The sequence below is a fragment of the Thermobia domestica genome, chromosome 17 (genome assembly GCF_964235325.1).
Source record: "Thermobia domestica chromosome 17, izTheDome1.hap1.1, whole genome shotgun sequence".
Taxonomy (NCBI): Eukaryota; Metazoa; Arthropoda; class Insecta; order Zygentoma; family Lepismatidae; genus Thermobia; species Thermobia domestica.
In genome coordinates, this window is record NC_137470.1 from 26,384,892 (window position 1) to 26,407,949 (window position 23,058).

Below are 23,058 nucleotides of genomic sequence, written 5' to 3' on the forward strand. Positions count from 1 at the left end.
AATTTAAGGGCTAATAAAAAAGGGAAAAAATGGCAAAAGAGCTTCATCAAATCAACTATATTTAAGGTTTTCGTAAATTTGCATAGCTAAATGCCTCTTCAAATAGACTAGATTTTGTTCTTTCCGCCTCTTTTCTCCTCCTTTTCACTAAAATATCAAAACAATTAAACACGTGTCAACTTATTTTAAATAAGAAGTCGAAACAAACAACTTCAAGTTTCTAAGCTTAAGGGATTCAGAGATATGGACATCTTATTAAAATAATTTCCACCCTCTTTTCCACACCTAAGCCGTCAAATTTCCAAAATTTCTTCCTTAGCGGTATCCTACGTCACAAATCATATGTACTGTCAAAATTTGAAGTTTCAAATTCAAGGGTCACTCAATAATAATGCCGGAAGGGGCCGCGGTGCCTCAGTGGTAGAGCGTTCACCTCTGGTGCTTGAGGTCCTGGGTTCGATCCCAGCCCCCGCAAAGTGAGATTTGTGGTGGACAACACCGTGTGCGTGGGTTTTCTCGGGGTTCTCCCGTTTTTTCCCACATTCTTCATTCCACCATTTCATTCATTTCTTATCATCACCGTCTCCTTTAGCCTAACCGGCATAATCGTGGGACGTAAAACAAAGATTTCATTTCAATTCATTTCAATAATGCCGGAAAGGATCTTAAAAATTTCGCTAGTTTTTACGAACAGCCTCACTTGTGCTTATACATTTCATTTTTCAACACTATGATACCTCCCTTGCATTGCTTTTGCAAATTATAAATCTTGTCATTCAGTTACACCAACTATTTTTCAATTAATTGTTATTCTGGTTAAATTCATTCATTCACCTTCTTTCGTCTTTATAATCATGCATATTGCACGAATTTGTGCTGGTGAACAAGACTCGTCAGGGTAAAAGATACATAAACATACATACCAATTAAATTGAAATACTAAGCTACATCTACTATATAAAAGAAACACAAAAATAGACATTGCAAATACTATCAGTAATCAAATTCATTTACACATCGTATATTAAAAAAATGAAATAGATATCAAAGGGAAATTCAGTTTGTAACATGCCGTGACTTTCGGCATTACATACTGCATTAAATACCATATTCGCCGTCACTGTCATGAAGCCAACAAAATAAGTCACAATTCGGTGCTGTAGTAGTTTTGGAGCACCACATTTTGAAAGATTTACAGGCAAATTTTTAATACTTTCCATGAAAAGACACATTTATCAGGATGAAATTTCTGCAGACTACAGAATGAAACAAAATACGACTATATTTCAGGTTTACAAGTGTAATAGCGTTACAAGTTCTTCACGACCGTTAAAATAATTGAAGTTTCTATTTTCCACCGGCTGCACATTTCTCCACCATGTACAGATCCTGTTAAGTTTAAAAGTGGAGCATTATACTAGTATGAAACCATGACAAGTTTTAATGAAACTTGTATCCTGGCCTAAATCCACTTTCTGCTACCTTGCCTTGGCGTATACCCACCATCGCCAACGCGCCGTCCCTTCGGATTCAACCCGCGCTAATGCGACGGCGAGTCAGCTTCGCCCTTCCGTCACTCGGTTAGATACGATTCCTGCTTTTAGTGGCCGCCTATCATAGGTTGGTTTGTGTTTTGTGCACTATAGTTTTTACGTTACACATCCAAAAGCCGTATTTATGCACAACTTGTAATTTTTTAAGAACTTTTTTTGTTTGCCTCCTTGAATTTTATCTATGTCACGTGAAATATTTTTATACTGCCCAGTAGAATCCTTTTAGGACACAATAAGAAGAAAACTAGTGAAAGAATTTTAAGTTTCCAACAATTCTTTCGGCTTACGTCCAGTTTCAAACCTTCAAAAATGCAGTTAAACCATTAATAATTGTTCGATTAGGTTAGTTTAGGGTTCCCGGTAATACTTTACTTACACTAGAACCGTGACTTTAGCCGCTTTTCATAGAAGTTGGTTTTCACTTCATAATAGATTCTATTTTCTTGTGTAATTCTGTAAAAGTCAAAGCAGAAATATCATATTCAACGTACCGATTCACCATCCTATACGATTATCATGCTCCTCGATCATCGGAACATTCCTCGTATTGCAGATAGTATCAACTTCTACATTCATTTTCTCTGTGTTAATGAAATTCGTACCCTTGCCAAAACCCACTTTCTAATATTCTAGCCTATTAAACATAACTTTACTGCCGAGAATACACACATAAATAACACATAAGAACTCCAAATCACCATTTCTTACTTAATTTCTCTCCTTTTTTTTTTTAAGGGAGGAGAACTTTTAAACTTAACCCATCCTTCCTAGTGGTGCGACAAAAGTAAACCTGTACGCACAATTCAACAGCATTATCACATCAAATTTATGTGTGAGGTGTCTCGTACAGACGTAAAGTGAAAGCTACGTTTCAGTTTATGTTAACAACTAGCAAGACACTGCTATTTTTCGAAGGTCTATGAGCCGGGTGTAACGATACATACATACATGATCAACACAAACTTACCTTCGAATAATGGTATATATTGTTCCAATCTCCATGTTGTTAATAATGTTCTGGTTTCCTCCATCTTAATCGATTTAACGTTGGAAATATTACACCACTTTCCTCTGTGATTACACTATTGCATACACATATGCCGCCTTACAGATAACCGCGACAGAACAGCGATGTTATTTTTTCTTTATCATAAAGCAGAGCGCCAATTTCCCAGCAACGGCAATTTCATTGTCTAAAATACCACACGTACTCGGTAATTATCAAATGCGTTGTGTGTTTACCGATCTCTCCTTATTTGAAGTAGCCGAGTAAATTAGTTAGATGTAATTTTTCAAAATTAGTAGCCTAGAATTAGGTTAAAACAGCAAAGTATGATTTAACCGAACACTGCTAGGTTACAATAACCCAGAGAATTTCTTCAATGAGAGTATTTTTAACAGAAATTCGGCTACTGTCAAACTAGTTTTCATTTAACCCTGGCTTAGCAAACCCTCCATTTTCTCAGTGATATACAGAATATGTATACAAAGTTTCAATCTGATATCTTAAAAACTAAAAGCGTGAAAAAGTATTGAAATTTGCCTTCAGAAAAAAAAGTCACGCCTCTTTGGCCCCACTTGGCTCCGCCAAGTTGAACATCCGGTTTCAGAATGCATCTTATGTGTTCTTTGGTACATCCTTGACTTGACCAATAAAAAAGAGCCGGCTTAAATACCTGTTATCAGTGGGCGAAATGAGGCGGTATACGGTGGTATGTCATACCGCCTCTGGTATTTCAGTGATAAAGGCAATACTGTCTCTGTTTTTTCAGTGATCAAGACATAGTTTCACTGGAGAGTAGATGCTAAATTAAATACCTTTAATAAATCCATTTTTATACAAAGTAATTTACGAATAGCTTTGCACGTAAAAAGTTTTTATTTCTTATGTAGAAAGAATTTCTAAGTTGACTACACAGACATTTTTGTTATCATTTCCTTACCTTTTGTTTTTAAAATGAGTTGTCTTCAAAGGAGTATGTCTAGTTTATATTTTGATGTGCCATATTGAATTGTATCTTTCTTATGTATGTGTACGTCTTCTTGCCTGAATGTATATGAATTTATAAAAAAGGCGACAAATCAGAGCTTGAAAATTATAGGCCTATTTCGCTTCTCTCAACTTTTTCAAAAATTTTAGAAACCATAATGAGTATCCGGCTATCATCCTTTTTACTTAAACATGATCTAATAACACACGAGCAACATGGCTTCCTAAAAGGGAAATCAACGGAAACAGCAATATATAATTTTGTAGAAATTGTACATAAAAGTTTAGATAGTAGGGAGAAATGTATAGGTGTTTTCCTTGATCTTTCCAAAGCATTTGACTTAGTGTCATATAGAAATCTTCTTTCAAAGCTCCAAGATTATGGAATAAGACGCATTGCGTCCAAATGGTTTAAATCGTATCTGGAAAATCGGCAGCAAGTAGTAGAAATTACATAGTGACAAAGATACAAACCAAACTACATACTACACATCAGGAAAACAAGAAATATCATGTGGAGTGCCACAGGGATCCGTATTAGGTCCATTATTATTTTTGATATACACGAACGATCTACCATGTAATATTGCTCCAGCAGAACAATCCCTTTATGCAGACGATGCTAATATCATAGTAAAAGGGAACACAAATGAGGATGTTGAAGGTAATGTAAATGAAATCCTTCATAAACTATCTCGATGGATTAAAGAAAATAAGCTTAAATTAAACATTGAAAAGACACAAGCAATCAATTTTCATCATATCCGCAACAAACATACGCAGCCTGTTAATATTTCAATTGAAAATAACGGAATAAACTATGTGAACTCCACTAAGTTCTTAGGAATCTGGATAGATAAAAATCTCTCCAGGGATGTACAAATAACTAAACTTGGTATAAAATTAAATCAAATTTATTTCGCAATTAAAGTACTCAAAAATGTTTTAAAAGAGTCTACTTTAAAAACGATTTACTTTGGATTATTCCAGTCAAATTTAACATACGGCATTATATTTTGGGGAAATACACACAAAGCCAAGGTAATTTTTACAATACAGAAACGAATAATAAGAATGATGGCGGCTGCTAAACCAAAAGATCACTGCAAACCAATATTAAAAAAAATCGTATACTCCCAGTACCTTGTTTGTACATTTTAAATCTACTGATATTTGTAAAGAGACATTTAGAAGGTGTTCTTACGAGGATAGAAGAAAACATGATCATGATACAAGAAACAAACACAACTTTTCCATTGTAGAACACAGAACCGTATTATATGAAAAAGGGTGTAAATACGCGGGTATCATGCTATACAATAAACTTCCCAAAGATATAAAGACTCAAAAATCTGTTGCTAAATTAAAAAAAAACTACAGAAATATTTACTAAAACACTGCTTTTACTCGATAGAGGAATACATGAATTGCTAACAGAAAAAAAAAATAAAAAAGTACATTATCTACAGTAACCAGTGTCGTTGCTTGTTTTTAGCATTTGATATATGTTCAAGGATTTCTACATACACTGCAAGTAATAATTACTCTTACTTTATTTTTAATAATATCATGCAAAATGTAATGGATAAGATGTAAGGTGTAATGTTTAATTATTAACCTAGTGTGTGTAATTTTCATTATTATTGTTCTTTTTACTTTTGTGTTTATATATAAATGACGTGTCCACTTCATATGCATTGCAATACAGTGCTAAATGTATGAAAAAAGGACGAAATAAATACAATACAATACAATATATAAATATCGTGTTTTGAGTATGGGTGGATTTAGGTCATGTCTGCTGAGAGGGGCAGATCTTTCGGGGCTTTGGAGTACCCCTCGGTAGAGTGGAGATCCGAAAGTTTCCCGCAGGAAATTGTTAATTTATGAAATCGCCTTGAGCATTTGCGTGTATAATTCTCTATATTATAGTATAAGGGGATATTTTTTTTTCAGAAAGTTATTGGTGGAAAATCAAAGTCTCTCCATGCCCATCTCCCTCCCCGTAACTACAGAGACACTTTCCAATGGTCTTCACTTATTGTGTAATTAGAAACGCAATGTTTTAGGTAACATACCCTCACCATATTTCAACATTTAGATAGCGGGTATGTCGAGTTAAAATCGTAATAAAACATACTGCCTCTGCTTTTCTTTCACTTCGAACACTGCCTGTTATAGAACCTAAATAAGCGGTTAAAGACGATATTACGCCATGGCATAAAAATATACCATAATCATAAAAGGGTTAAGGCATATACGGTAGGCAAAATGCAAAATAAGTTTATACAAACTTTGATTCGCTCAGTTCAATCAGGTCTCGTAGAATAGTTATTACAATGACAACGTCTTTATAATCTTTCAATTAGATGCAGAAATTTTGTTTGAATCTCATTGTTTGAACACAAGAAAAGAACATTCCAACAACTTTTTTTTATTGATTTACGGCAAGAAAAGTGGACAGACGATTTCAATGTCAACAGGAACAAACATATATATACAGGATTAAAAATTCTGAGATTTTTTTTTAATAATGAAAGTTCTTGTTTATTTATTTAAGTTAGTAGTCTGATTCCTTGAGGTATAGCCCATGGACAGATGGCTTTCAGTGGTCTGATGTAATGTCTCATGTTGCTAGAACATCAAGTTACTGTACTGACATTTCTTGATTTACACCTAAGATTGCTACTTCTTAATTTTTTATATATACGAGGAAATTTCAAAAAGTAAAGGCACATTTGCGAAAAGCTGTTCTTATTATAATGATAGAAAATTTAAACATACCTAATTTTTCTACGTAACCTCCCTGGACTTCAATGCACTTTTTCCAACGTTTCGCAATTTTTTTGTTTGTTTTTTTGATTCCGTAAAAAAGTTTTCGGTTGCATCCGCAACCAATTTTGCACCGCATCAATGACTAGCTAATGGTTTAGGTTTAAAATTTCTTAACTTTTGCCGATAATGGGTGTTTCTAAACCATGCTTGCAGCCTTATTTTCCGGTTCGGAATGATGTACCCAAGTTCCTCTGTCGTTGAGGTAGATGGCCTGCCGGATATTTTATCGTCACATAAAGAGTTGTTGAGTTGAGTTGATTTTAGTTTAGCGTCCCTTTCAGCAGCGAGGCTATATGAGACGTGGACCTACTGATTAACGTGGAATACGAACCACATGAGCTCCCGCCGGGAATCGAACCCGCGTCTCCCACGCCAAAGGCACGTACGCTAACCGCTTAGCCACGGAGGAGCTCTGTCACATAAAGAAATCGTTCCTCTATCCGTACGTAGATCTTTCTTCACGACAGACATCTGTCACCAAGCTGTGATTGCATTCGACGAATAATGTAAGCAGGTTTTACAATTTCCGCATACAAAAAATGATTCACTGCTCTCATTTAATACTTGGTGCAGATCGCCAATGGATCTGCCATGCTTAACGGTCTTCTATGCTCCAACGACTAATGCAGGAATACGAGCGACACGTTGTCTCGAAATGTTGCCAACTACACTCACTCAGCGCTGGTTACTAGCAGTGTTGCTAATCCCTGGAAAGAGAAATTTCAAAGAACCTTTACTTTTTGAATTGCTCTTTTATATGATTATTACGAGGGGCTACTGAAAAACTCGTAGCCCAACCCATGAGCAGTATAGGTAGAATGTACAGTTTTGAAAAGCGTATCCATGTATGTACAAATACAAATTTTCGTATTAAAAACGAAATTCTTATTCTGGTTTTCAGGCTTCTGAAGTGATCATGTGTGACCAACCAGCGAATTTCACGTCAAGATCGCAGCTGTAATCGAATTTTATTCCATAAAGGAAAATCAGCGAAGTAAATTCATGAGGAAATCAGTGAAACACTTACATGACACTACTCCGTCATATACAGTGGTGAAGAAGTGAGTGACACAGTTTAAACATCACGATTTCTGAAGAGATGATGCTTTACGTCCAGAACTGTGACTCACCCTGAAATCTTTAATGAATTTCATGGCATTATTCTTGAAAATTGCAGAATTTCAGAAATACCTATGGCAGAGATTGTGGACATTTCTCTGGATTGCGTCAGTAGCATAATTTATGCACATGCTAGCTTTCGGCATAATGGCCCCCCAAAAATCTGTCAGGAGATCAAAAGAGTGAAAGAGTGACGGCATCAAGGGAAAATTTCTCACATTTTGACCACAATACTGGTCAATTTCTGTCACGAATAGTAACCATGGAATAAACGTAGTCGTACTATTCCAATCCTGAAACCAAACAATATTCAATGGAGTAGCAGTGCCCATTTTCCCCTCACCCTAAGAAGTTCAAGAGACATAAGTAGGCTAGAAAAGTGTTTGCAAATTTCCTCTGGGATAAGAATGGAATCATACTCATAGACTTCCTGCCCAAGTGTCAGACATTTAATGAAAAATCTCTGCATTACTCACAAACTGAAAGACAAATTGAAAGTGCAAATCCGCGGAAAACTGAAAAAAAAAAGAAAGAATCCTGTTCCTTCAGGAGAATGCAATTGTCCATCAAGCACTGCAAAGACTACTGACATTGCATGATCTAGGGTTTCGATCTCTAGATCCTCCTCTTCATTCCACACTTTCCATCTGATAAGAGTAGGGCTATGAACAGTGGTGTGAGGGTGTCTCCAGATTTTTTAACTGCTCAGCAAAACCTGGAGCACCGTGCAAAGAAATTTATTGAATTTCGGGAGCAACATATAGAATAACTTAAATTTCATCATTCCAATTCTTCTAGGTCAGGGTACGAAATTTTCAGCAGATCCTTGTACATTTCTGCTCAATATGGTAGGCAATATGGTAGACGTCACGTTAGTGCTCTGAAGCAAAATAATTAATGAAGCATTAGTACATAACAATTACTAACTAAAGATCAGCACTCTGACAATACATTATATTGAGAGCTAATCAATGTAATTCCATTCATTTATTATTATTATAATTTGCAGTTAGGGAAAGCAGAACACTTTTTATCTCCTTCAAAAATTAAGCTCTGGTACTCGCAAATTAAGCTGATATTAGCCCATTCCATTCGAGAATAATGCTTCAGAAAAAAATATAGAATCTTTAAATAAAACAATACGAGTAACTGAAACTTCAAATCTGGTAAATACACACGAGTTATTTAATGTAGATACTTAATTAAAAGTTTTGCATTTCTTTTGTTTCTAATCGAAGTTGATCTAATGCGAAGGTAACAATCAACTAACTCTACTATTGTTGTTTGCTAGGCACAACGAAAGGCCTGTCAGATCTACAATGTTGCTTATTCTCACTGTTGAAAATTAAAATTCATAAGAAAGACCTATAACTAATATTCATTGGAAAAAGCGCTAAAATAGAAAGCAAAAATATAGTGCATACCCAGATTATCAAAGAAAAATAAAGCATGAGCAGAACTATAGTCTGCCGCATAGCAAATGCATGGATAATACAATTTGGCAACGAAATTGGTTATGATACTCACCTATAAAATAGCGTATGTAGAATGTTTTAAGATTGCAGCAGTCTGGGGGACAGTCATGGGGTAGGAGAAGCTACTAGGAAGGCACTTGTCCCATTTGCCCCTGCTCTGGCTTCGTTACTAGTTTGACGTAAGGCTAACAACCTCATTCTTGTAAGAAAGCTACTTATTCAGAAACATTCATATAATTCTTGCCACAAGACTAATTTAATACCACACCTCACCAAGTAAAATGGATTTGAGATTTGGAACATGGAATATAAACGGGGCCGGCCCTAGGCAATTTGCCGCCCCATTTCTTCAGAAAGAACGAATCTTAAAAGCGACGTACACTCGCACTCACAAAGGCCTAAACACTGCAAATATAATCTTGTTTTGTCTGTTTCTTTCTTTAAATAATAATCTATTATGGTAGTGAAAGATAAAGCAAACACACCTACATAGGAAAGATATTAATCCTTTCTATAGAGTTCAAAATCCAGCTTCGATCTCAATATATCTGTTTGCAATTGCAGTGGAACTAGTTCTTTTAAATTTCTCTCTTGATTTTCCTTCTACGTCTGTTAAAAATTAAAAAAAAAAAACTTGTTTTCATCTTCAATGATGACGAACTTCTTTGCTACAAAGACAAGGCTATAGTTTTCATATAAAAACTGTTATGACTAACTAAAGGGAACAGCTGTTCTTTACTGTTTGAGAATTGAACTCTTGTATTAGACAACAATCAAGCAATTCATGCTGGAATTTCTTTGACCATTTGCTTCAGCACTATCCATGTGACCTTAAATGAATGTGATCTAAACGTGACTTATGAATGTAGTATTCAAATAGAAGGTCAAGCGAGTAAACTTAACTATCGTCATCATGAAATCTGCGTCCAACTAGAAATATTTATTGTAAATAATATAGTTGTGACAGATTTTGCCGCCTAGTGCAAATGCACGTGGTACACATATCGTAGAGCCGGCCATGGACACATGATTAGCGTACATCCTTTCGGTAGCAGATCTGTGTTTAATTCTCAGTGGGTGCTCATGTTCGTGCCACACATTGTAGGTCCAATTCTCGTCTTGTGTCTGTACCGAAAGAAACACTTAACTCTAAAATATTCAAGGCACAACTAACATATATCCTTCCCCTGACTTACTATGCAATCTACTTGTTATAATTTTATGAACTGTGTTGGCGACAGTAAATCATAGAAAACTCTTTTCTTTTTAAAATGTGATTTTAATTCACAATACAAAATGTAAGCTTTTTCCTCTATTTATAATGAAACAGTTACTGATGATAGCGTTATATGAGAAAACAAATCGACCATTCTTATAGATGTGTTAAAATGGTGACTCGGGCAATATTTGGGTAAGCATGGATTGCACTTACTTTAAAATTTAATACTATAGCGTGTAAAAACGGCTGAAAATACGGGGTGTATAGGGTGAGCCCACCTGTTTTAAAACACATCATATGGTAGTAACTTTGAAGTCTAATTACGAGCGAGCTAGGCAAAGTAGCTAACGTATTAACTTTATATGCGCAAATTTCTGGGTTTGATTCCTGGTGGAATTGCTTGCTTCGAATAATAATAATAATAAAAGTGGAAAACAGGACTAACATGTTTCGGATATCTCATTAAGTGGGCTAATAAGTCTCACGTGACCTTGATGGTGAAGAGTGTAAACTACAACCATGCGTGTTTTAGTCTACTAACTAAAAGTAAAATATGACTTCAGAATTAATGGTGGACGGCTTTTAGTTGGGCGACGTGTGGTCAGCTCAGCAGTTTTAATCATCATAATTTACCCATCGTAATTGTCTATCTTTCAATTTGAGTTGAGGGCTTCGAATTGTCTCAGATGCTGATTGAACATGTCTTTTGACCTCATCAGAAATCTAACCTATTACCGCACACGCCAAGAGAAATAGTATTCAATATTCGAATAAATAGAAGTACGTGAATAGGAAACTGATAATTTTAGTTGCATTGGGACATGCGTTGGTACCTTTCTATATTTTAAATTCGGGATTATATTTCATCTTAGTTGAAAAGGAGATACAACACATAACATTAATTTGGTAAATCTTTATAGTTGTATTCCTACTTTTTTTAACAAAAGAAACACTGACCAAAGCTTAAAACCCACTTTATTTTAAATTATAATAACGGTTTCAGATATCTAACATATCCTTGTCAGACACTATCAAAAATAAATGAAAATACAGAAAAAAAGGCCCTTATGAGAACCAAAAATGAAGGAACGTGATTAGTTGGAAAGTGAACACGAAGACTTATGGGATTGGCTGAAGGCCTCAGCAACTAGGAAGAAAAAAAAAAGAAAAATAAATAAATAAATAAAAATAAAAAGTACAACATTGACTATATATGTCTGTTAAAAGAATCTTAACTTTTTCATAACATAATCTATATAGTATATGACGGTTAAAGAATTTAAACTTCGTCATAACAATGGCTATATATATGTCTGTATTTTCATTTATTTTCGATAGTTTCTGAAGAAGGATATGTTAGATATCCGAAACAGTTACAAATTATAATTTAAAATAAAGTGGGTTTTAAGCTTTGGTCAGTGTTTCTTTTGTTAAAATAATCAATCCAAAGCCATGAATAGTCTTACTATTGTATTCCTACATATACTTGCCAGCATTTTTATGTATAGAAAATATAGTTCCTTTAAGAGTTTATGGGTATATTGTCTCAGTGACAGAGCGTTGTCCTTTAGTATGAGAAGTCTCTAGTTCGAACCCACGTCATGTATCAAATTTAAGTGTAAAACAAGTCATATCTTCGTCCTTACATCGTTCTCATACGAACAATAAACAAGTGTTTAATTTGATTAATTCCACTGTTAAAATTTCATAAATTGTACTTATAAATTTTGGCTTTAGATTTGCTTTCTACTAAACACTTTTACGTAAATTAAAAAAATGTTTACATAAGAATTCATCTGGCTAAGAAACGAAGAATATCGGACTCAATGGGCTTTCCTTGATTCACCCAAATAAAAGTGTTTCTGAGTAGGCGTAGCCCTTTGAAGTTGTAGTTCCACCAAAGCAGAGACATACGATGGGGTTGGGTCTTTGCCATACGAAAGGCCCTCTTTCTATTGAAATTACGATTTTCTGCAAATTTAGTCTACCTAGGTAATTTTAGGGGTGATTTTGCAAATTGTAATCTAATTTATTCTCATATTGAATTTTGACCCCCCTCAAAAGCTTTAAGTCCCTCCCGAAAGAAACCTCTGCTTACGTGCCTGCATTGAGGTACTTGAACACCGTCAAATTCGTGGTAAACTACCTTTGAAAAGGTAACGTTTCTTCTGTTCAGTTGGTGTATTACAACATTAAATATTTGTTAGTATCCTTTCTTAGTACCATATAACTTCACGATACACAACTTTATTTGGGTAATCTACTTTTGCAATGAAGAGGAATTTTATGTTGGTTCATTCATCATGAAACAACGAATTTTCCCCCATAGAACCTAAAACATTTAAATCGATTTCAACATCTTTAACTGTACATATTTACATCTGTACATTACAAACGTATTTTTCTGAAAATTTAGAAGATCATGGACAAATCTAAGGAAACTTTGCCCTCCTCTTGAAGGTTCCTGAATTCCGCACTGTAGGAGATAGAATACGAAACCAGAACTTGTGTATATATTCGAAGGTGTTGCAATCGTACGATAAAATAGATATGTATGGTCTATAGTCGACAATTCAGATGTGATTCTCAGTTGTCAAAGGAATGGTAATATAGAAAACCCAGTTGTTCAACTTCAAGAAAAATATTCAGCACCTCTTCTCTGTATCTTAAATTTACTACTGGGGGCGCGGTGGCCCAGTGGTAGAGCGTTCATCTCTGGTGCTTGGGGTCCCGGGTTCGATCCCAGCCCCCGCCAAGTGAACTTTGTGGCGGACAAACACCGTGCTCGTGGGTTTTCTCGGGGTTCTCCCGTTTCCTCCCACTTTCTTCATTTCTCTCATCATCACCGTCTCCTTTAGCCTAACCGGCATAACCGCGGGACGTAAAACTCAAAGATCTCATTTTCATTTTTAAATTTAATACAGTACTTTATATCGTAAATGAATCTTGGCATTTCTAAGAAGCACAGCTATGATAATAATTATAAATTTGTCATATGAACTGCAAAAGCCGTAAGTCAGACACTTAAAGAAAATGTTATTTGGCTACACAAGATTTCTGTGTACAGCATGGGACTGTATTATGGCATTGTACTATTATTTCTGAGTTCACGTGTCACCAAAACCAGTATTTATTTTAAAGTTTCTGTTTTTAATAATCGGTTTCGATGGACCTTCACCACTATTGAGAATGTACGTAAAAAAAAAAACTTATTTTAATATGTTATTTCTTTCAATATGACACACGAACAAAGTAAATAGCCATACAGAGAATGAGAACAAAATCGACAGGAAACCTTCGAGAGGTGATTCTATTTGCAAAAATAAGATTAAAACATTCTTTAACATTTTCTCCTCACAGACTAAGTTTCCGAGTAATAGATAATTGAAACACTTTTCTCGTGGTTTCTAACACCTTGTACCTTTGAAATCAGAAGAGAAATAAGCACACAAACACACAATATCGAAGACTCAATGCTTTCGGTTCTAGAGTTTAGAGTATAATAAAGTTTAGATTAAAGTTTAGAATGTAATAACAATATCAAATATTATGTGAATGTAGTTAGTGGTACAGGCCTCACCTCATTGCCTGGAGCCTGTAGTTTGATTCCAGCTCCCGCCAAGTAAGGTTCATGGTGGACAAACACTGTGGTCTTGAGATCTGTCGGATTTTATCCGTTTCCACCCGCTTTTCTCATTTCACAATTATAATTAATCTCATAATCACGTTTACCTTAGTGAGGTTGCTCGCGGCTACGTGGATACTGCACGCATCCTTGGCGCGGGAGAGCCGGGTTAGATTCCCCGGAGCGGCTCATGTGGATCAGATCCCACGTTAAACGGTAAGTTCCTGTCTCATATAGCCCTGCTGCTAAAAGGAACGTTAAATTCAACACAATCAATCACTCAGCCTTCGTGCATAATCTTTTTTATCAAGCAGTGGTGACACAATAAGCAATTATTACAATACTGACTTACCATTACGTTCCCTTAGTTTCTTTAATAGACAGTGTAGGTAGAACTTTTCTTCTTCATCATCTTTTACGGTAAGAATAACTTGCAGCTCCGCTAATATTGTTGGACACAAAGCTAGAAAGTGCTTCCATAAATTACTAATACTTCCAGTCGATTTAAAGATTGTTTTACAATAAAGACTTACGGCAAATTTACCAGTCGTATCTTTTCCTCTACTTTTTAAATTATACTCTTTTTCTATAACAAAACGTAACTGTACTGTGCATTCACCATCAGCGACGACATTAGAGGGGTGTAAGTGGGCGAGACTCCTCGCAGGGGGCGTAACTACTATGGCACGAAACCCCGCAATGCGAGGGGGGATGCGGCACAGGATCGACACGGCACAGGATCGACACGGCATACGACCGACAATTCAGCTCAGAAACCTGTTTCGGTCCTGTGCCGTGTCGATCCTGTGCCGTTTCGGTCCTATGCCGTGTCGATCCTATGCCGTTTCGGTCCTCTGCCGTTTTGCTCTCACGCCGCTGCTCTAAAATAATTTAACTTTTAATCATGTGCCTAAAAAAATAATATTTTTATTATTTGTTTAATCTTTGCTCTTACAAATTATAAACTCCTGTCGATTCTATGCCTGTGCAAGTTATATGCATAGAATACGTACGACCGAAACGGCATAGAACCGACACGGCATAGGACCGAAACGGCACAGGATCGACACGGCATAGGACCGAAACGGCACAGGATCGACACGGCATAGGAACGAAACGGCACAGGATCGACACGGCACAGGATCGACACGGCGCAGGACCGAAACGGCATAGGACCGAAACGACGCACGATCATCGCCACTGCGTAGGATCTATAAAACCAAAGATTTATTTCTCATAAAAGCAATCAGAGCCCTGTCAATTGATTTTAAAATATAAGAATTATAAGATATTTACTATATGAATATTAATAATTGTGAGTGACAAAAGAATGATAGTGCTAAATGGACAAAATATAATTTCTTGTGTGCTTGGTCAAAAGCATTTCTATATGTATGGAATACTTATATTTATTATTATTATTATTATTATTATTATTATTATTATTATTATTATTATTATTACTATTATTATTATTACGTTTTAACTCGTTTTGAAATCATGGCCTGATTACACTAGAAAGCGAAAGCCATGAGAAATGTAAGCTAAGTAGTAATATGGAATACTTTTAATGTTGCTCACTAGAGGAAACACTGCTCGCATGTCTTCTCGTCTCGTTATCGAGACCACAAGAGATTTTTTAATAAGAAGCTCAGTTGGGAAGTAATAACTGAGCCGATGGCTCGAGCCGGCTCGCTTGGGGTGAACCATCGGCTCGAGCTGGCTTGGTTGGGATGAGCCATCTTCTCGGTTCGGCTCATCTAGCCCAAAGGCTCTAGCTAACTCGGTTCGGTAAGCTGTTGGCTCGGCTCACTTCTCGGTTCGGGTCGATAGTGAGTGCACTGTGAGCCGAGCTGCTCAAGTTGTTGACAATTGTAAACTCGGGGCGAACAGTTTTGAAGATATTTGGCCAGTGCCCTATAAGTTTTAACAATGTTTGGCTCGAGCCCGAATACTCAACCTAAACCCTCAACCAAAATTCACAAGCTCGTGAACAATATCCTTGACTCCTAGAATTCACGACTACCGAGATTAGCAATCAACTAGTTTTTTAGTATTCAAATACATACCGCGTATCTTTCATGTTTAATCACAGTGTTGTTATAATTATAATTATAATTATTATTTATTATTATTAATAATAATAATAAAAGTTGTACTAGTAGTAGTACTAGTATCATTGATAACCTATATTGTCTATGCAAGATACCTGAAGAGAATACTCGAAACTACACACCAGATTTGGCTCGACTCGACCCTAACGCTGGTATAAAGGAGAAACCAAGCTCTCTTGAAGCAAAGGAAAATAATGCTAGGTGTAAATAGAGGAACCGGGCTCTATGTCCCGCCTGCACACTTGATTATAAAGAATTCTTCACATGTCCCAGGGATTCCAAATATTGTGTGAATACATATGGGGTAAAAGTAAGCTGCATTAAACGGTTTCCTCCTCGTAATATGTAATTCCGTGGAATATGGTACTTCTGTGCACAGAAGCAACAAAAGTGGAAAAACAAGGGATGTTGTACACGTTGCATAACGATACCAAGAAGTGCGCTGGAACAGTATACTTGATTTATCCGTTAGGTGAATCTTCCCAGGAATACTTTTGATGGCGTTTTCCCCTTCCTTCGAGTTGGCAAACCTCAACTTTTCCCTGAGCTATGAAAAACTTGTGAATATACCAAACTATTGTGAATATACCAAACTATTGTGAAAACTATTGTGAATATACCAAAATACTATCCTAGTGTAGACCACTTACATTTTGATTTTGTCATTGCTGGAGAAATTTTCTAAAAGGAAGCTCGTTGAAAGTACATTAAAAAAAAAGATATTCTTTTTTCGACATTCTAATGTACAGATGATGATCAGAAAAATGGAAACACCTGTAGTTGGCAACACGTCAGATGTATGGGTTGGCAGTGGTATCGTGCGCCCGCAGCGCCGGACCGCTGGTGGTGGTGTGTTAGGTCGATCTTCATACTACGTCAGGCGCAGTGGAACAGCAGTGTCTCAGTTACTATCCTATACATTCTGCTTTGACTGTCATTTTAAAAACAGAATATAACGGTCATTATCTTAACAAATAGAGTAAATTATTACTACAATATATTTTGTTTCAAATTGATCAAATGCTTTATTACCGTTTCACATCTCAGTGTTTAATTGACACTTTAAAACAGGCACTTACTTAACCTTGTGGTGGAAGTTACGACACTCATCTTTGCTGTCTGTGGTCTCTGGTTGGATCACCAAACAAGTTAGATTCAAAGTCCGATGTTTCGTATAGTATGCGTCTCACTTTAAGTACATTCTGTTTCTTATACAAGTTCATAATGTCGTAATGTATTACATAAGCATATATTCAGTGTCGTAACATAGATTAAGCTTATTCCTGAGCTCTCAGTGCTGCATGTTATCTTTATTAGAGAAAACTAATCATGTGTTCATTACGCTGAAATTTTATATTGATTGAAAATTACTTGCGAAACATGGACACACATATTATATAAGTATATACAATTCGAGCTATCTGTATTTATTTTCTCTGTCCCGGCAAAAGAAGTGATTCTTAACTTTCTAGTTTTCTTTTCTATTAATTTTCGTAGTTTTGCTGCAATATGAAGGATCAACAATATTTTTTTTTTTCCGCTGTACGAATTTCAAATTTTGGATCCGTTTTTACCCTACCTTACCTAGTAAAAGTTATATATATATATATATATATATATATATATATATATATATATATATATATATATATGAATTTTAAATTTTAGAGGTAGACTATGCTAAGTCACTTTTTGGTCGAAATTGAGTTAACTATACTTTTTTTTAAATATACTATGTTCTTTCCAGTGGTGTAATAATGTAAGCCTAAAAGCAACCTATTACTTTGTAACTGCTTAGTATAGTTTGAAAACAGTACTATAGGTCTTAGTTAAGGAACCGGATTTTCGCTTCTCCTGTAAAATTGCGAAATTGTGACTTGGTTTAGTTTACCTCTGAGGTCCAGATATAATAAAGTCATAGCCATAATCATAATCAACCATTATCAATCCACTGCTGGATGAAAGTCTTCTCCACAACTATCTATCTTGACCAATTCTTTTTCAGGTCACTCCCCAGTTGTTCTTGATTTCGTCAAACCTTCTTGTATAAGGACGTTTCCTAGGCTGTTTCTATCTCCTGGTATCCTGTCTAGGCTTGTTTTTGTCCGTCGATCATAATTTCTTGCAATATGTCCAGCACATTTTCCAGCCCATGCTAAAAATAATTTTATTAGTACCAGTCATTAATTGCTAAATAATTCTTTCTATTTTACACATTTGGCCTACAAATAGTTCAAATCCGCTACTCTTGGAGCACAGAAACGCTAGTTTTTGATCTTTGTGTTAAATCTGACAACACTGACTCAATGATTTAAATCAACACAATATGAGGACCTCAATTTGGTCTAGCGACTAGCACGCTTGACTTCGTTTCGCGTGGTCCCGAATTCGATTTCCGGTGGGGGTACAGTTGAACGACCGAAGTGGTTCGGATTCCATTATAATCATTAGCTCCACGTCTGCTTTAGACGCTCTAGAATAATCGTGGGACGTTAAACTAAAACAAACCAAACGAAAAATAAACACAGTGTGTAATACTAACCGTAAGTCCTTAAATAATTTACATATAGCTATATGGTATGGATCGAGTTTGAGGTGGTCGGTAGTCAAACAAAAAAACAAGTGAAATGTAAGTAGGGTGTAATTAGAACTTTTAATTAAGTATGGTTTTGTGTATATCAGTCCTAAGGCTAAGGGGAAAAACTAGTGTTACTAAAAAGTTATCAGTTACATTTAATTTCAGTTACAATTTGCATTTACATGTATTGCTGGGACCAGAACTTTGACATTAACATTAACATTACAAAGACTGTGAAAAACATCGTCTTTTGAAAACATTCTTGTAAAATAAAACAAATTACGTGTAATTTAAAAATATTTTGCAGTTTAGCTACGTTATTTTCACTGTATTTACAATAATATCTAGCATTTATTTAAGATGGCAACACTGCTTAAAATAATGGAACTGCGACTTGTAATTAAAACCACTAGAAACTATTGTTGTAATGTTATAGAAGCAAACTAAAGCACCAATTATAAAAATCTAACAGAAATACGATATTTTAAGCAGTATAACAATCAGTATCCAAGTGTTTGGTATCTCTGAAACGGTTTGAAATAACAATTGTTGTAAATGACATGATGATCACTTAAGTCTTTTGGAAGAATCTACATGATGAGACGTGATATATCAGTACGTTTTCGAAGTAAAGTCTTCAGAAAAAGTTATTTTTTTTTTATTTTTTATAACTTTGTTCCTTCATCCATTCGAAATGCATTATGCCATGATCATAGTATTTGACGCAAAGATACAAATAATGAGCATTGCACCATTCCATTTGAGTTATTAGTCATCTCCAAAATGTTGATATTAGTGATACTGTATTGTCCTTTGTTACACGGAATAATGTATGTGATATTGTGGTTTTATTTAATATCTAAATTAGAAATAGGTAATACTTTACATAATGCAATTTGAGAAAATAAAACTTTATTTTGCGTTAGCAACACTGCTTCTTTATCTAGTGGTATTGTAGGGTATCTAGAAGAATTTTTCCTTCAATATTTCACACAACATGGTACAAAATTTCAGCATTTTGAATATCTATCTATCTATCTATCTATCTATCTATATATATATATATATATATATATATATATATATATATATATATATATATATATATACATATATATATATATACGTGGATCCAAGGGGCTATATTCTCCCTTAACGCTCAGGTATACACTGAATAAAATGATCTTCATTCCTGCTTTACACTGGATAAAGAGGCAAAGTATGGTCCCTCCTCTCCCCTCCCGGACCTCAAGCCCCTCCCTTTATCATATCCTAGATCTGCGCCTATATATATATATACATATATATATATATATATATATATATATATATATATATATATATATATATATATATATAGATAGATAGATAGATAGATAGATAGATAGAGAGAGAGAGAGAGAGAGAGAGAGAGAGAGAGAGAGAGGAGATTATGTACAACAGCAGTGGATTTTGTTTCGGGAGAGGCTTGAGGAACGGGTAAGAAACCTTTGTGTTGTACGTGTAATGCGAAAAATGATCATAAATATATTTCGGGAGGGGCTTGAGCGCCATACCTACCCCCTAAATACGCTACTGTACATCAGTCAACCGTTCCCATATTAGCTCACACAGCAACGAAACAAATTTTGAGTAAAGGCAAAATAACTATCAATATTCGAGACGAGACCGAGACTTTCGAGACTGACCAAGGTCTCGTCTCGATTTATAGAGGTCTGTCTCGATCTCGGTCTCGTCTCGGTATGTAAAAGTCCGTCTCGGTCTCGTCTCGGTATATAAAAGTCCGTCTCGGTCTCGGTACCATCCCTAACATCGGGGAAGCGTTACAGTGGGCGGAAGAAAATCATGAGTGACAGGTCACGCCAGGTATTAAAGCGCATTGTCACGCAGAACCGTCGTGCCACTGCGAAGCAAGTGACGGAGGAACTCAATCAGCATCTCAATCACAGTCCGCCGCGAATTACATGACATGAACTTACGGGGTCGTGTTGCACGGGCCAAACTGCTCATCAGGGACCATAACGCTTTTGCACGCCGCAAATGGTGCCGCGACCATGCAACTTGGACCGTTGAGGACTGGAAACGTGTGATATGGTCGGATGAGTCATCCTTCACCCTATTCCAAAGCACGGGCCGTCTTTATGTGTGGAGAACGCCCAAAGAAGCTTATGATCTGCAGTGTCTCCGCCCAACTGTGAAACATGGCGGAGGCTCGGTGATGCTGTGGGCTGCCATATCATGGTTTTCATTAGGTCCTGTGGTCACACTTAGCGGACGAATCACTGCCAACAATTATGTCGCAATTTTAGGAGACCACTTGCATCCTATGGTCCGGATGTTGTTCCCGGACAATGACGCCATCTTCCAGGATGATAATGCACCCATTCACTCAGCTGGCGTTGTTGCAGCGTGGTTTGAGGAACATCGGGATGAAGTTCAACACCTCCCCTGGCCCGCTCAATCCCCAGATCTCAACATAATTGAACATCTGTGGTCCGTCTTGGAAACACGACTCCAGCGATGATTTCCCCCCCATCCTCTCTCACAGAACTGACTGATGCCCTGCACGAGGAATGGTGTAAAATTCCACTTGCTACCATTCACGACCTCTATGCCTCCATCCCACGTCGCATCAAGGCTGTTCTGAAGGCGAAAGGTGGCCCGACACCATATTAATCTGTTTACATTTTGTTTACATTTTGACCCTCCGTCATTTTGCAGAGGGTTGTTGTAGAGGGTCGAGATTTGCTGCATTTTCTTTCATTTTACAACAGCTTTCAAATGATGTGCCACTTAACCCCCCTTGCTATTTGAAAATTTTGAGTTGGACCCCGTCTGGGACCCTGCGGAGGACCCTGGGACAAAGTTTTTTTTACCCCAAAAAGTTTGTCGTTGAAAATGATGGGATACGTGTTGGTCGAGTTTTCCACTTACCCAACCGTTTCCGAACAAGTGACTCAGTTCAAACTATTCTGCCATGTAATTTTTTTTTGTAGTTCTTACATTACAAAATATGTTGTAACTCACGATATTCCTCCCGGTGGCACGTATAACTTTGGGATTCATCTAGTTATAACATTTCAAATGCAAACACAATTGTCTCGTTCGGATCTCAGCGGAGCCACTGCGTGACCCTTCCTTGTCAGAATGATGTGCTTAGTGCCTGAAAAATACGAAAACTCGATTTAGGGGCCATTCAAAAATTCTGTTGCCCTTGATCCAAAAAATCTAATATATTTCATTCAATAAAAAATAAATCTTGTACGTCTTATATCTGAAGAACTACATATAGTGCAGCCAAACCAAAACTATCACTTAACTCAGCATGATGTGCTTATTCCGAAAGAAATACGAAACCTTGATTTAGGGACCGTCCAAACGTTTGTAGCCCCTGATCCAAAAAGTCCAATATATTTCATTCAATCAATAATTTTAGTGTATGTCTTATATATGGAGAACTACATATACTGTAACCCAACACAAGATATCACTTAACTCAGTGTGATATGCTTTTGCTTATGAAAAGTCGATTTAGGGACCATCCAAAAATTTTGTGGTCCGTTATAAAAAAAAATCCAAATTATTTCATTGATCGAATTTTTTCTTGTACTCCTTATACCTGGAGAACTACATATCTGGAGAAAACTCGATTTAGAGACCGTTCGAATATTTTATGGTAACTGATCCAAAAATTAATATTAGCCAAGATCATAATATTTTGATCCATTTTTTAGATCATTCCTAAAATTCTTGTTTTTATCCAATCTTTCTTTTAAACAGTATCACTCTCTTTGTTCTCAATTTGAAATGTATCAAGCAATTATAAAGGAGTGCTTATTATCCAATTTGTATTCGGTGTAGAGCTTCAATTTTCTCAAAGTTTCAAATAAGATAATGAAATATGATTTACTATCGGAATTCGTGTCAAGTATTATTATTACTTTTATTGGTGTTTTCCTTTCTTTCATTGTTAAAGCAAGAAACTTCCTTGCACTGTCATAAAATATGTGATCGTTTCCAATAGCATAATAAGTGCTCATATAATTTTAAACTTTGAAATTAAGAATTGAATCAGTACAAAAAGTACAATTTGGATAACAAATGATTTATAATTGATGTTTAGTGGCGTACTGAAAGAAAGGGATTAAGGACTTTGAAACCCCCCTTGAGCAAGGTATTATGCAAAATTAAGCACGTTTATCATATTAGCACGTTTATATATATAAACACTTGATATTATATAAACTTGTGCTCCTAAAGCCCCTGAACCCCCTAAATATTTGCGTAGAGTACTGATTGTGTTTCTCTTATTATTTTAACCGTTTTATGCTTTGAACGAAATTTGAAGTGCAGGGACCCTGTGAAGATGACCACCTTTACTATCAAAATTTTTTTAATGGTTCTCAGTTTTTCTTCAAAACAATCAATAACGAACGAAAAATAAATGATTGAGTTTGATTTTGAATCGAAATTTGAAATACCACCAAAAAGTTGGCCCACCCAACCTTATTTTGTAAATGCCTCTTAATAATTTTCAAAACAAACTATTT